Genomic DNA, 14,984 nt, shown 5'->3' with positions numbered 1-14,984 from the left:
GAGCGCGTCAGCGAAGACGGTATGTCACATGAGATTGGGAGGGACACTCGGCGAGGAGGGCAAAGCGGCTTTTGGAGAGGAGACTAGCCGACGAGCTGTAGGTAACGAAGGAAAGAATGAAACAAGCGGTCGCAGCGTTTCGATCATCAAACGCGTGTAAGTCGGCTATTATGGCACCGTTTCGAAAAATTCTCACGGCAATGTGTTTGTTGTAGAGTCGTGCACAACTGTCACACCACAACTAAAGTTCGACCTCTGGGTGGTTTGGGGCCCTTTAACCCATATATGCCCAGTGTCCTACATATAGGACGCTTCTTTGATGCACACTAACATCGCTATTTCTTTAGTTGTTCACAAGCGCCACCTACAGCACATGAAGCAGGCCTCATTCTCAACGTGTGCAAGCCTAGACATTGCTTGCTTATGATGCTGCCACGTGCCGACCGTTTTCTCCCGGCAAGCGCGTGCTTTGTGTGAAAGAAGTCATGGAGAGGAAGAAGTTCACGCGAAATGCCGACCGCTTTCTCCAGGCAAGCGCGTGCTTTGTATGAAATACGTCATGGAGAGAAAACAGTGCAATTTCGGAGTGCACGTGAAATGTTTCAAGGCTTACCACACCCGCACATAGCACCCCAAATCCCCAGTGTCCTCTATGCATAGGACGGCTTGAAAAACAATGTTCAGTTTAGCTGACAGTAAATGAAGAACTTGTGCTTTCTTTTGAGGGTAGAAGTACACTTTTTTGTGAAAAGCAAATATTTGGTTTCATTTTTTCTGAGTTTGGGCATATATGGGTTAAGGAAGCTAACTAAAAAAATGGTGGCATCCATATCGGCAGTCGAAAGCAGCGTGGCTGCAACAGAGGCTGAAAAGTCTTCCTAAAAGCGAGTCAACTGGCTTTTCTCAGCAACAGAAATGCTGACATGTGAAACAGTCCTTCAAAACAAACCACACCACACATGATACCAAACTTATCAAGCAACATATTGTCTTGGCTTTCGCATTGACCTCAAGGTGTTTTGGCCTGTGGTTAGAGACCAGCCTTTACATATGCCAAATTTTGTCAAAACAATTGATGGTATACGCTCGAGTACTGTCGGTACAAGCAGGAAGGATTTATTTTAAGCAAAATGCATTGTCTTTGCCAGCATACTTATGAAAACTAGGCAAACGTTTATATTGTTACTCGTGGAACTGAGTGTGACGTGGCCTGCTTCGAAGCCCATAACTAAGGACAACTTTTCCCGCCTAACATGTGACAGCTGTAGTTGACGCTAACTGTAGTTTACTGCGGTTAACTGAGGTTCGTCGTAACTGAAGTTACGGTGCCCATGTATCACACAGCACAGAAATTGTGTTGGGTTCTCATTATGAAACCCTAAGGGGTAATACACACCAAGGAAGCATCCATGGAAGTGCACGAAGTTGTCATGACAGGGCACGATGCAACAAGGTACGTCTTTAGTATAGTTTCTGTAGGTTCACCGCTCTTGGACAGGTGTTGAATCTCATTCCTTATTTGCAGTGCCTTTTGCCAGCCATACCATTTTGTCACTACGTTAAGCTGAAGGTGCAGAACCTGTAGCAGGACCGCTCAAACATGCAAAAACATTTACTTGATAGCTGTGGAGCTTTTATGGCACAGATTGGTAGCCTGACTGCACTCTGATAGATCTTGAAATCTATGTAAACTACTTTATAGCTGTCACAAGAATAAGTAGGTTCAATAGGGTGGCTTCTTGGGCAAGTTTGTACATAGTGCCTAGCAAAGAAATGCCAGCACCACCAAAAGAAATTAGAAGAAACCAAGACAAGAAGAAAGTTGGTCGCGTTTTCATTGAAGCATTTTAAATGCGAAGCATTTCTTAGCGAACTTCTGCGACTTTGAGCGTATCTATCTATCTATCTATCTATCTATCTATCTATCTATCTATCTATCTATCTATCTATCTATCTATCTATCTATCTATCTATCTATCTATCTATCTATCTATCTATCTGTTGTAATCGCGTCAAACGTGGCTGTGACTATTATCTGCCCTCTGCTGTTCAGTGCGCAGAGCCTGCGCGCGCATCCTTTGTTGGCGCTGTTATCCTGTTAAAAGCGCGGCGACCAAGCTGTATCGTCATATGTGTTTCTGCCATGAGCTGCAATAAACGGCTTTCGCATATCGGCGTCTTCATTGCAACATTGGCGACGAAGATGGGATGAACCGGCACTGAAGCTATGGCCACCACTTACGGCAAGCTGCCGGAGTTCTGCCCGGACTCGGGAAACATCGACGTCTACCTAGAAAGGTTCAAACTATTTGCGAAAGCAAATGGAATAGACGACGGAAAGAAGCTTGAAGTCTTCCTGACCATAATAGGAGAGAAGGCCTACGTGACACTGCGTAGCTTACTGCTGCCGAAAACGCCCACCGAAGTAAAGTACGAAGACGCCAAGAAGGTGCTGCAACAGCACTACGCCCTGAAGCGGTCTGTGGTCACCGAGCGATACCACTTCTACCGGCGGAACCAGGAGTCAAATGAAACCATCGCACAGTTTCTTGTGGAATTGAAGAGGCTCGCAGCGACATGTTCTTTCGGAAATTTCCTCCAAGAAGCGCTACGGGACCGCCTAATTGCCGGACTACGGAGCGACACCATCCGATGCCGTCTTCTCGCCTTGCCCGACGACGAGGTCACCTGGGAACGGGTGTGCAAGGTATCCACCGCCATGGAGGCTGCACAGAAGGACACCCAGGACATGCTGTGTGACAGCGCCGGGGCCAGCAACGCTCAACTGTACTGGCAAGGAAGCCAAGGGAAGCCTAACGCAACAAGCAAGGTACTGGAAAAAAACTATACGCAAAAAACTGCAGTAGAGTGTCATAGGTGCGGTGGTCAGCACGCTCCTACAAGGTGTCCATTTTTAAAAAGTGCTTGTTTTAAGTGTTCTAAACGTGGTCATGTCGCAAAAATGTGCAAAACGCGAGTTGTTCATGCTGTAGAAGTACCGGCAACAGAGCAGGATTTGCAGGATTTGCTGACTATATGTCAAACAAACAGAGCAGGCAGTCCGCCTCCCATAGTAGTAAAAGTAATCATAAACGGTCACGAAGTACCGATGGAATTGGACACGGGGGCTGCCGTTACAATCATGTCTGAGAAAGACTTTGCAGAGAACTTCCCTGACCTATCGTACAACTGTGAGGACGTAAAATTCGGAGTGTACAACGGCACCGCAATCAATGTAAGGGGCGTTGCCCAAGTTGATGTGAAGTGCGGGAAGCAAAGCCACCGCCTACCACTTGTCATTGCCAAGTATGAAGAAGGGGTGCGCATGCCGGTGCTCCTCGGTCGTGACTGGCTCGCAAAGATAAAAGTGAACTTGCCTGATGCCTTGCAGAAACTGCATGAGGTTGCGCTTAAAGTACAAGCAGTCGCGCCTCTAAAAACTCAAGGAGCTGTAGAATCATTAAAACAACAGCACGCTGATGTTTTTCAAGCAGGCTATGGTGCTATAAAAGGATACAAGGGTAGCATTCGCACGAAAGAGAATGCAGTTCCAGTTTTCTGTAAGGCGAGGCCTGTACCGTATGCCTTGCGAGAACAAGTGGAAAAAGAACTGGCGGAACTAGAGAAGGCTGAAGTAATTTACCGGGTGCGGCACAGCACCTGGGCAACGCCACTAGTAATTGTGCCCAAGAAAAATGGACCAGAAATAAGGATATGTGGTGACTATAGAGTCAGTGTGAACAAGTGCATCGAGGTAGATCACTATCCCTTGCCACTTCCTGAGGATATCTTTGCATCCCTGGTGGGAGGAACTGTATTCACTGTGTTAGACTTGGCAAAAGCTTATTTACAGCTGGAGTTGGACAAGCATGCCGAAGAACTTCTAACGGTTAACACGCACATGGGTCTCTTTAGATACCGGCGGTTGCCGTACGGCGTTGCGAGTGCGCCTGCTATGTTTCAGGCAGTCATGGATCAGGTTTTGCAGGGCATACCTGGCACAGCCTGTTACTTAGACGACGTGCTGATTGCTGGGAAAGACCTACCAGAGTGCTACAAACGAACGAAGGAAGTGCTAAATGCTCTGAGCAAGCACGGGATCCGAGTAAATGTGGCGAAATGCGTTTTCTTTCAAGAAAGGGTACAATACCTAGGGCACGAAATAGACCAACACGGTCTGCATCCCACGGCGAATAAAGTAAAGCAATCCTTGAAGCACCGAAACCGAGCAATGTGACCCAGTTGAGGGCATTTTTGGGCCTAGTGAACTTCTATGCAAAATTTTTGCCCAATTTGGCCGGACAACTAGAACCGCTTCACCAGCTTCTACGCAAGGGAAGCATATGGCAGTGGTCGCGTCAGTGCGATGACTGTTTCAGGCGATGTAAGCAGTTGCTAACTAAAGAAACAGTCTTGGAGCTGTATGACGTAAAAAAGGAAATCCAGCTGACATGTGATGCATCTGCTTACGGGCTGGGCGCGGTGTTATCGCACGTAGTGAATGGCGTTGAGCGTCCGGTCGCATTCGCTTCCAGATCAATGTCACAGGCGGAAAGAAACTATGCCCACATTGAGAAAGAGGCACTCGCCATCATTTTCGGCGTAAAGAAATTTCATAAGTATCTTTATGGCCGCAGCTTCGTTATTATCACTGACCATCAACCACTCACGATAATTTTTGAAGCTAGACATCACAGCAGTGCTGTGGCAGCGGCGCGAGTCCACCGCTGGGCCATTTTTCTGTCGAACTACCGTTTCCGCATTGTGCACAAAGCAGGGGCAAAGATTAGCAATGCTGACGGCTTGTCGCGTCTACCATTGTCTGAAAACACTGATGATGTAGATAAGATTTTTACTTTTCTCCTGCCAGAGAATTGCCCTTAACTGCAAAGGACATCGCACATGAAACATCTAAGGACTCTGTCTTGAGTGCTGTGCGTGAAATGACATGGCATGGCTGGCCGCGGTCGGTAGATGCGCAGTATCAACCGTTCTTTGTAAGACGGTTTGAACTTTCGGTAGATGATGCCTGCTTAATTTGGGAGAACCGAGTGGTTATACCCCGCGCTCTTCAACAGGAAGTACTGTTGCTGTTACATGAACAACACATGGGAATCAGTAAAATGAAGGCCCTGGCGAGGTCAATGGTATGGTGGCCCGGAATCGACAGCAGCCTCGAACAAACTGTAAAACAATGTCACATCTGCCAGAGTGTAAGGCCAGTGGGCCAGCCAGCGCCACTGACCCCATGGAGGTGGTGCACTAACAGTTGGGAGCGAGTGCACCTCGACTTTGCAGAAAAAGAAAACAAGATGTTTCTGGTCGCAGTCGATTCACACTCCAAGTGGGTAGATGTCAAAATAATGAATTCAACAACGGCGCAAAAGACCATTGAAACAGTAAGGTCATTGTTTGCAAGCTATGGGTTGCCTCAGGAGATAGTTACGGACAACGGGCCACAGTTTCGAGCGAAAGAGTTTGATGATTTCTTGCAGGCAAACGGGGTCAAACATACTTTGACTCCGCCTTATCATCCTCAATCTAACGGCGCAGCAGAACGAGCCGTGCAGACTGTTAAGCAGTCATTGCTAAAGCAACTGCTAGAGGATGAACGGAGCCACAGTTCCAGATCCTTGCAACACAGAGTTGACAACTTCCTTTTCGCGTACAGAACTACGCCGCACACATTCACTGGTAAAACACCAGCAGAGTTATTTTTAAAGAGAAAGCTGCGGACAAGACTTTCTCTGCTCAAACCAGACATGGAAGGTACGATCAATTCGAAGTCCGAGAGAGAAGTGCGCAGTGCAAATAAACGTAGGGGAAAGCCTAGAGCATTTTCTGTGGGCGATCGTGTGCTCGTGCGTACTGTTCGTGGTGAACTTGTAAAGTGGCGACCTGGAAACATTGTGAGCGTGAAATCTCCGGTAACGTACCTGGTGAATGTTGATAAACAAACGCGCTTTGTGCATGCCGATCACCTACGTTGCACTTCTTTGAAACATGACGAGTATGTGGAAGACTGTGGTGATGAAATGTCTGCCGCATGCCAGTGTTATTTTGGAAAAGGGAAATTGCTCAGCACAACCGCCAGTGTCGTCACCACAACCGCCGCACACCCCTCCTGTACTTAGACGTAGCACACGGGTGACACGGCCACCAGATCGACTGATGTACCATTGAATGTTATTTTGTTTGTGGGGGAGTGTTGTAATCGCGTCAAACGTGGCTGTGACTATTATCTGCCCTCTGCTGTTCAGTGCGCAGAGCCTGCGCGCGCATCCTTTGTTGGCGCTGTTATCCTGTTAAAAGCGCGGCGACCAAGCTGTGTCGTGTCATATGTGTTTCTGCCATGAGCTGCAATAAACGGCTTTCGCATATCGGCGTCTTCAATGCAACACTATCTATCTATCTATCTATCTATCTATCTATCTATCTATCTATCTATCTATCTATCTATCTATCTATCTATCTATCTATCTATCTAGCCGCCTACGACTTCGTGCTCTCCTGGTCGCTTGGTTAATCGAATGTGCACCAAAATTGGTATGGCGTAACATGACTGTATGACGAACATAAATGACAAGTCATAACATGAAAATCATGGCACGCATATCCTATACAGCATGATTTACATGCTGCGCTCATGGTGTGCTGGCGGCCGTTTCGCTAGCTTGATATACACAAAAATTGGTATCTTGTGACGTGACTATGTGGCGAACATAAATACCACGAGTTACCATGAAAATCATGACACACATGTCATGTACAGCATGACTTACGTGCCAGGCTCATGGTGCGCTGGCGGCCGTTTCGCCAGCTTTATATACACCAAAATTGGTATCTTGCAACGTGACTGTGTAACGAACATAAATAGCACGAGTTAACATGAAAATCATGACACGCATGTCATGTACAGCATGACTTCCGTGCCACGCTCATGGGGCGCTGGCGGCCGTTTCGCTAGCTTTATATACACCAAGATTGGTATCTTGTGACGTGACTGTGTAACGAACATAAATAACACGAGTTCACATGAAAATCATGACACGCATGTCATGTGCAGCATAACTTACGCGCCAAGCTCATGGGGCGCTGGCGGCCGTTTTGCTAGATTTATATACACCAAAATTGGTATCTTGCAACGTGACAGTGTAACGAACATAAATAACACGAGTTAACATGAAAATCATGACACGCATGTCATGTACAGCATGACTTACGTGCCACGCTCATGGGGCGCTGGTGGCCGTTTCGCTAGCTTTATATACACCAAAATTGGTATCTTCCAACGTGACTGTGTAACGAACATAAATAACACGAGTTAACATGAAAATCATGACACGCATGTCATGTACAGCATGACTTACGTGCCACGCTCATGGGGCGCTGGCGGCCGTTTCGCTAGCTTTATATACACCAAAATTGGTATCTTGCGACTTGACTGTGTAAAGACTATAAGTAACACGAGTTAACATTAAAATCATGACACGCATTTCATGTACAGCATGACTTACGTGCCACGCTCATGGAGCACTGGCGGCCGTTTCGCTAGCTTGATCTACCCCGAAATTGGTATTGCGCGACCTGACTGTGTGACGAACATAAAAACACGAGTTAACATGAAAATCATGACACGCATGTCATGTACAGCATGAGTTACGTGCCATGCTCATGGGGCGCTGGCGGCCGTTTCGCTGATTTGATCTACCCCGAAATTGGTATTGCGCGACGTGACTGTGTGACGAACATGATAACACGAGTTAACATGAAAATCATGACGCGCATGTCATGTACAGCATGACTTACGTGCCACGCTCATGGGGCGCTGGCGGTCGTTTCGCTAGATTGTAATTCACCAAAATTGGTATCTTGCGATTTGACCGTGTGACGAACATCAATAATGCGAGTTATCATGAAAATTATGACACACATGTCATGTACAGCATGACTTACGTGCCACGCTCATGGTGCGCTGGCGGCCGTTCGCTAGCTTGATGTACACCGAAATTGGTATCTTGCGACGTGACTGTGTGACGAACATAATTAACACGAGTCAACATGAAAGTCATGACACACATGTCATGTACAACATGACTTACGTGCCACGCTCATGGAGCGCTGGCAGCCGTTTCTCTAGCTTGATCGACCCCGAAGTTGGTATTGCGCGACGTTACTGTGTGACGAACATTAATAGGAGTCAACATGAAAACCATGACACGCATTTTCCTCAGTGACATACAAGACGATGTATGCAGCTCTTTGCTGGCTGCTTCGCATTACATCGATTCCCACTATGCGTGGGATCTGCCGGCTTTTTATAGGTGTTATGATTCAAGTGTCTGTGCTTTACAAGGGTTCCAGAAGTGCTTTGCAGTATCTTCAACATAATCAGAATTGTTTCATGAAAGAAGGAAAATTTAGCAGATTTTCATGATGATAAGTAGTCTGTAAGCGGCATTTTGTAAGGCCGATGAATTTGCTATATTTAAAGACAGTTAGCTTTTCGGAAGAGTTGTCCCGCCCTGTTATATAGATGACTCTTCTGTTTTCCTACCCATCAGTGAAATCTAAACACCATTCCTACTCCACAGGGTACGAAGCCTGTCCTGTACACGATAGAGCTTGAGGAAACACTAGTCACCGCCATGAGAAGATCCTACCCTTCTGCAAATCACAGCAGCATCGAGCATTATGTTCATTGCTTCATAAATTCCGGATGCCTACGCCAACCGTTCTCAATGAGGTAGAGAGGCTGCGAAGGCAACAGGCTGACAGACCTGAGAAATATGCAAGCTCTTTAATGGAGTCAGGCCATTATGCTACTAGTGGTTTTCTCGACCTGTTTCCAAAGCTTCCGAAACATGTATGGTGCTCCCGTCTTAGCGTGCTGGCCAATCTTGGCAAAGCAGTTAGGTGGAATTTGAAAAGGAGGATGACGGGTTATAAAAAAAATTGTCATCCACCCATTATTCATTTTTTCATAGCATTGTACTACAAATGGATAAATGGCAATTTCCTCCTTCATGACCAATCTGTTTTTGTCAGTGCATCTTCTCTTCATAGGTTGCCCGTTTCTCGGCTATTTCACCTAGCTTTATGCCCACCACCAAACAGGCTTTTCTCCTGCCTGCACAGCATGAATGGTATTTTAATTCCACTTACATGCAGGAAAACATATGTGGGACAAATAGGCAGCAACTTAACTGAACAGCTATGTGAACACCACAATAATGTATACAATGCCGTGCAGGGTCATCGTGGCCTCTGCTGTTCTGATTGTGGGTGTTCCCTCTTCCGTGATCAGTGTTGCACTTTGGCCAACCATAGGTACTAATTGCAATATAACTGAGGCTGAAACATTCTGCAATCGCACTTCCATAGCGCGAGCGTGATTGCTTGGCTGGAATTTAGGGCACTAGTAGGCATATGCTTACTTCTATATGATTGTGGTGCCTCACGAGTGTGGCGCTGCATGATAAAAAATGTAAATACAGCATAAGGTCTCATTACAACAAACAGGCATACGACACACTTTCAGATATAACTGACTCTATACTTCTGCCTCAGTTTGGCCAGCCTACTTTCTTCTTACAAACTAATTCACTCTTAAACAACCACGTTAGAATAAAATATCAACTAAAACGAACAAAGTTACATTTTTTATTTAGTTTGTAAAATATAATTTTGCTGCAGCGGCAGGGAATGTCAGTAAACTTGACCGTACCAATATCCGCTCGCTTTGCCCTTTGACAGTAATTTTTTTTGCCAAATGTCAAAACACAGTCACATTTTCTTTTATTGCAGATTTACAATCTTTACAGTCCGACTTCTTTAGAAATAAATTATCTTAGTTTTGAAAATGACCAGAAACTAAGAAAAAACATTTTTCATTGGTACAGAAGCAATGTCGATTCGCAAATATGTTCCACGGGCTTAGAAAAATGTGCGCACCAGATTACTGTCAGAAGTCAGAAGCGTCATGCCCTGCACACTTCTGAGAAGATGCTCCTCGGTCAGATTTCAATTTTGAACTGGTTAGCCAATTAAGGTCTCTACGGCTAACATCCAATGAATCTGGTTGCAATTTGGCAGTGGTCTGAATCAAACGAATTAGTGTTTGACTCGTTTATAGCAGCGCAACCATTGTGCAAAGCTATCTTGTAATCTCAGGGTATGTGAGCGTCGAAAAAAAGGGCTATGGTCATGCGCCTGTCACAAAAACCAAATGAGTGAAAAAATTCTGGTAACTATTCACGTTGTTGCTACCGAGAGGTAATCAATTTTGGTGGATCCTAAAGAAAATGCACAAGCATGACAGCATTTTCTGTATGCATAGCAGCGTTTGGCTGTGAGCTGCTGAAATGGCAACCCGATGAACCAAAATTTCTCACAGATCCCTCACACTCTGGGAGTCAATGTCACACGAAGCAATAGGCGAGTTGCAGCCTATACCACTTTTTTATGCTTTGAGGAAAATGTCGCGAGGTGGACAACGGCCTTGTGCCCTTTCAGTAGTTATCAATATCACGGGCTTACCACACGGGTCGACTACACTGGTATGATAGTGTACCAGTGTAGTCGTCATGTCGGCACTCACGTCAAAGCACAGATGCCACTTTCTCGAAACGAACTGCACGCTACAGTGCGGTGATGTGCTTAAGCAGTGGTTGTTGGCGTATACCTCTAGGGTTGAGCAACAGTTGACTATAGCTTGTAGAGTCATATGAGTTCATATGGAATGTTTATTCCATTGTTATGAAAACAGATAGCCACCGCTGCAACCACGATTGACGCTGCCCCTACACGACGCCTGAAAACGGTTTTTCGATGCAGTTCTAAGCACTGGCGTAGCTCCGTGGTAGAATACTTGGCTGCCACACAGAATGCCAGGGGTCGATTCCGGTTTGAAACATGATTTTGATGTTTTGTACATCTAATTTTGCGCTCACTGGTTTAGCTGCCCACGCCGCCACCAGATTTCCTGCAACACAGGTTCTTCAACATTATCACTTTAAGATTTCCAGAATGTGTTATAGCCAATACTGGGTTGATGCCGATTGCCAATCGCTTGTGACTCAACCACATTATATGGGCTGTGGTATAAGAGTTTTCGCCGCACATGACTGAGGGATAGGCTTTTATGACGCGTGTGCAAGTCATAGACTCCTCTATAATTTCTGTGGCCGTCAAACGCTCCGTTGGCGACCGTAGTCCTTCCCTCTCACCCACCGTGGTTTTACGCTGCATTCCACGGCGACGCGGCGCTACCTACGTAGGGCTTATCTTTTGCGACTTGTGGAGGTCTTGCCACTGTATCGCATGCTGCCAAGCCTAAGCAATAGCGTGTTGCGGCGTTTCCTCGCTGCTGCGATTCCTTGCCGATATACCTGTAAGCGGTTGTAGCCATCGCATGAAGCAAACGATAGCGTCGTCGACGTACGAGAGCCGATCAAAAAGCCTTATGCGACCTTCTTGCGTCCGATGGCGTACTGCTGTAAGCCACATTGCCGGTCGGACGGGAAACAAATGATTTCTGGTGTTTCTTTTCATGAAATTCCTGCGGATGAGACCGCACCGCAGCAGTGGATAAAGACTATATGAATAGACAACTGGGTGCCCAACACGACATCGAACTACTCCAGAGCGTGCAGCAAACACTTCAGGTAGTTAGACTTTGCAGAGGGGAAACGGCGTCGCCTGAAGAAAGGGGTTATCCCCACCGTGTTTCGCGACTACCCATCGCACCTCAGACCACAACCGTTGAAGCAGAGGACCACTGAAAGCATCCAGAAACAATCGGCTTCACAATGCGAAGATAAAGAAAACGAGCCGAAAAGAAAATGGGCTAGGCACCGAGAAGATACTCACGGTGAAGGGCCAACTTCGAATTACATTGCCTTGTAACTACAAGCATCAAAGTGCATGAACGAGACTTCTCTGGATCGCCAGCAGCAAACAATGCACAGTGAAACAATCTTGGATGAGGCAACACCGTGGGCTCATAAAGCAGTCGCAGACCAAGCAATGCAAGTTGATGTAGGCGTGCCCAGCATATTAGCAGTTCAATGAGCGAAATCGAAAAGCACGCAGAGGGACTTGAAAAATGACATGGAAAGGTTTCACATTAGCTTTTGTGCGGCTTTCTGGTTCCAGAAAGCCGCACAAAAGTTGAACTTCAACTGGGCAAACTCTATTCTTAGAAAACCATGAAAAGGTTCTAGCACGGACCAAGCAAAAAGCAAATAAAGGAACCAAAGAGGCAGGATTGTTCAGATAAGTAGGAGAACACGGAAAAGGGCTCAGAGTACTAGAAATCAAGCTTAGAATAACAGAGAGCTGAGCTAGTTGGTAAGTATTCATTCTAAAAAGAGAGGGCATGCAAACCCGGACACGAGAAAGAAGTCAGGACACCACAAACGCCGACTAACAACTGAAAAGACGTACAACGGCTGAAAAGAAAGAAGGCACGAAAACTTATCTGCGCATGCCCATGCAAGGGGCGAACCTGTCAGTCCGGCACGCGTGGTGGTCTACGTGGAAGATGTTTTCACGGCTGCCAATAGGCTAGGTAAGATTTGTGCCCCTGTGCAGAGGAAGAATGAGCGAGTAAAAGACAAGAAGCGGACCGATATTTTGCTTTGTAAAACACACCAACAAATACACTGATTGCCGTACGAGTGTGGTGTATAAGGTCCCTTTCAGCTGCGGCCGCTTCTACGTAGGACAAACGGGCCGATGCATTAACCACAGATTGTTGGAACATAAGAGATCGCTAACAGGAAGCTCACCTTCTAATCTATCTTTACATTGTCGAGATTGTAAGTGCACGCCAAAATTCGATGAATGCGCAGTGTTGTACCGTCATAGAAATGAAGAAACGCGCCTGATGATTGAAGCATGGCATATCAAGAATAGTGGTAGCGCATGCGTGACCCAACCGTCGATTAACTTGCATAAAGATGAAATCAAATGCGCCAACAGTTATCTTCCACGTACACCGCCACGCGTGCCGCATTGATAGGTTCGCCGGTTGCATGGGTATGCGCAGATAAGTTTTCGTGCCTTCTTTCTTTTCAGCCGTTGTGCGTCTGAATGCGGGAGATTAAGTGTGGGCGAGTGTCATTTTGTGCTTGGTACCGTATGGCAGAAAATATTGAGGAAAGGGGGCGGATGGGTAGCACGAGCCTGGTGTGCCATTCGCTGGCTCAGTGGCATAAATCTACAAAAGTCTCAAGGAGGGACACACCTTGGTGCCACGATGGCCATCTTTTTCGTTTTAATTGTACACAAAAATAAAAATAATGTTTTCAAATCAATTAAGAAGATAGGGAGAATGGGCCTGAGCAGTGAAAAATAGTTGGCAAAGTTTGTTTCTAAGTGTAACTCGTAGGTATAGGCTGCAGCATGTCTCAGCTATATACTGTAGCTGATACGTCATTCTGGTTAAATCATCAAATAAAAATGCTAGCGCTTTTTTACTGTAACGCACAAAGGAAATACTTTTATTTAACTTCACCTCCAACCGTATATCCTTTTAGCTTGAAGACTTCAAGACTTTATTGAAGTTGTTTACGATACAGTTCATGTAAATTCACAACACTGATTAGACCCATAGCCACAGGCTAGTAGGGGGTCTAACGGAAAAAAATTATATAAGCACAATAACAACTTGTGAAACAAAGCACAACATCATCAAAACAAAAACAATTACGGAAAGGAAACAAAAGTATACCCAGGATTTACCCGTGAAATCATTCTTGTAAAGCATGTTTATATTAACCAGTCATTTTTTCAATAAAACGACTATATATGAGAAATCAAACTCATACTTTGTTGTGAGTAGCTTCTACCCAATTGTCTACATAAATAAATAAAGGTAGCTGATTGTTGACTCTTTACATTGCACATCAAAGGCCAGAATAATAAACATTTTCGGCACGTCAGAAATCACCTGTATCATGTCAGAAAGCATGGCATCTACAATGTTTTTTCAAACAAAAACAGCTTTTCCTCTTGTAGTACTTCGTGTCTACTCGCTGGAAGGGTTTCAGATTTCAAAATTGGTTTTGGGAAGAGTGCACTGTAATGATCTGTCAAGTAATAGAATTGAATTGCTGAATTGACATATTTACCTTTGAAATATAATATTTCAAGAAGGTGAAAATGGTTGTTGCGCGCAGTTCAACAAAGTGTTGCAGGAAATATGTTCCTGTACTATATGGATATGAAGACCCCATGAGAACTATGTGTGTGCATTGCAGTATATATATCACAAAGATATGTATAACGGTAATACGGCAAGAGTGATATGCGCCTGCAGCTACTTTGGCTTGCACCAACATGCTTCTCACCATCGCTTCTAGTTCTGTTTGACTCGATTAGCAGATTCTTTAGGCACACATATAGAGCAAAGAATTGCATAGAGAGATGTGATTTATCAAGTAAACAAGTTAATGGGCACAAAAATTCGTTTCGCTCATCTACACTGAATCTGGAGGAAAGGAACTAGAAAGATAAGGATGGGATCGAAATATGGAGACCCTGAGAGAGATAAATTTAAACAGAGCACACGCCCAATTCACTGCTGCTCAGAGCACAGGCAACGTTCTTCAGTGCTGTCAACAGTCACTCATGCCAGCTTGTTGGTTGCAATGACCACAACAATCGTAGCTTTGGAGACTTAATCATAAACATATCCCTTTCAGTGCGGTGCACAAGGCCTGGCACCAGCTGCTAAATGATTCTCCCGATATTTTGGGAGACTACCGCGAATTCTGACGAATCCTTCAATTTGTATGGGTACGTCCGAAATTCTCCCGAAAAACAGCGAGTCTTCGCCCCACCAAGAAACGAAAAAATAATAACAATGGATGGCAGCTTTAAAATAAATCTATCCGCTCTTGATCTAGGCAACAGCTTTCAAGATATGTCCGGCATCCTCCCTTCTTTCCTTAGATTTAAAAGGAAATGTAGGTGGGGAC

General features: G+C 45.4%; 1 pseudogene; it reads left to right on the top strand.

Annotated features, from left to right (window-relative positions):
* Nucleotides 1–2,199: 2,199 nt before the first annotated feature.
* Nucleotides 2,200–14,781, top strand: LOC125759982 (uncharacterized; annotated as a pseudogene).
* The last annotated feature ends 203 nt before the right edge of the window (nt 14,782–14,984 follow it).

Source organism: Rhipicephalus sanguineus, chromosome 9, assembly GCF_013339695.2.
Source record: "Rhipicephalus sanguineus isolate Rsan-2018 chromosome 9, BIME_Rsan_1.4, whole genome shotgun sequence".
Classification (NCBI taxonomy): Eukaryota; Metazoa; Arthropoda; class Arachnida; order Ixodida; family Ixodidae; genus Rhipicephalus; species Rhipicephalus sanguineus.
The sequence above is the reverse complement of the archived record's forward strand: the minus strand, read 5'-3'. Positions and strand labels throughout refer to the sequence as shown.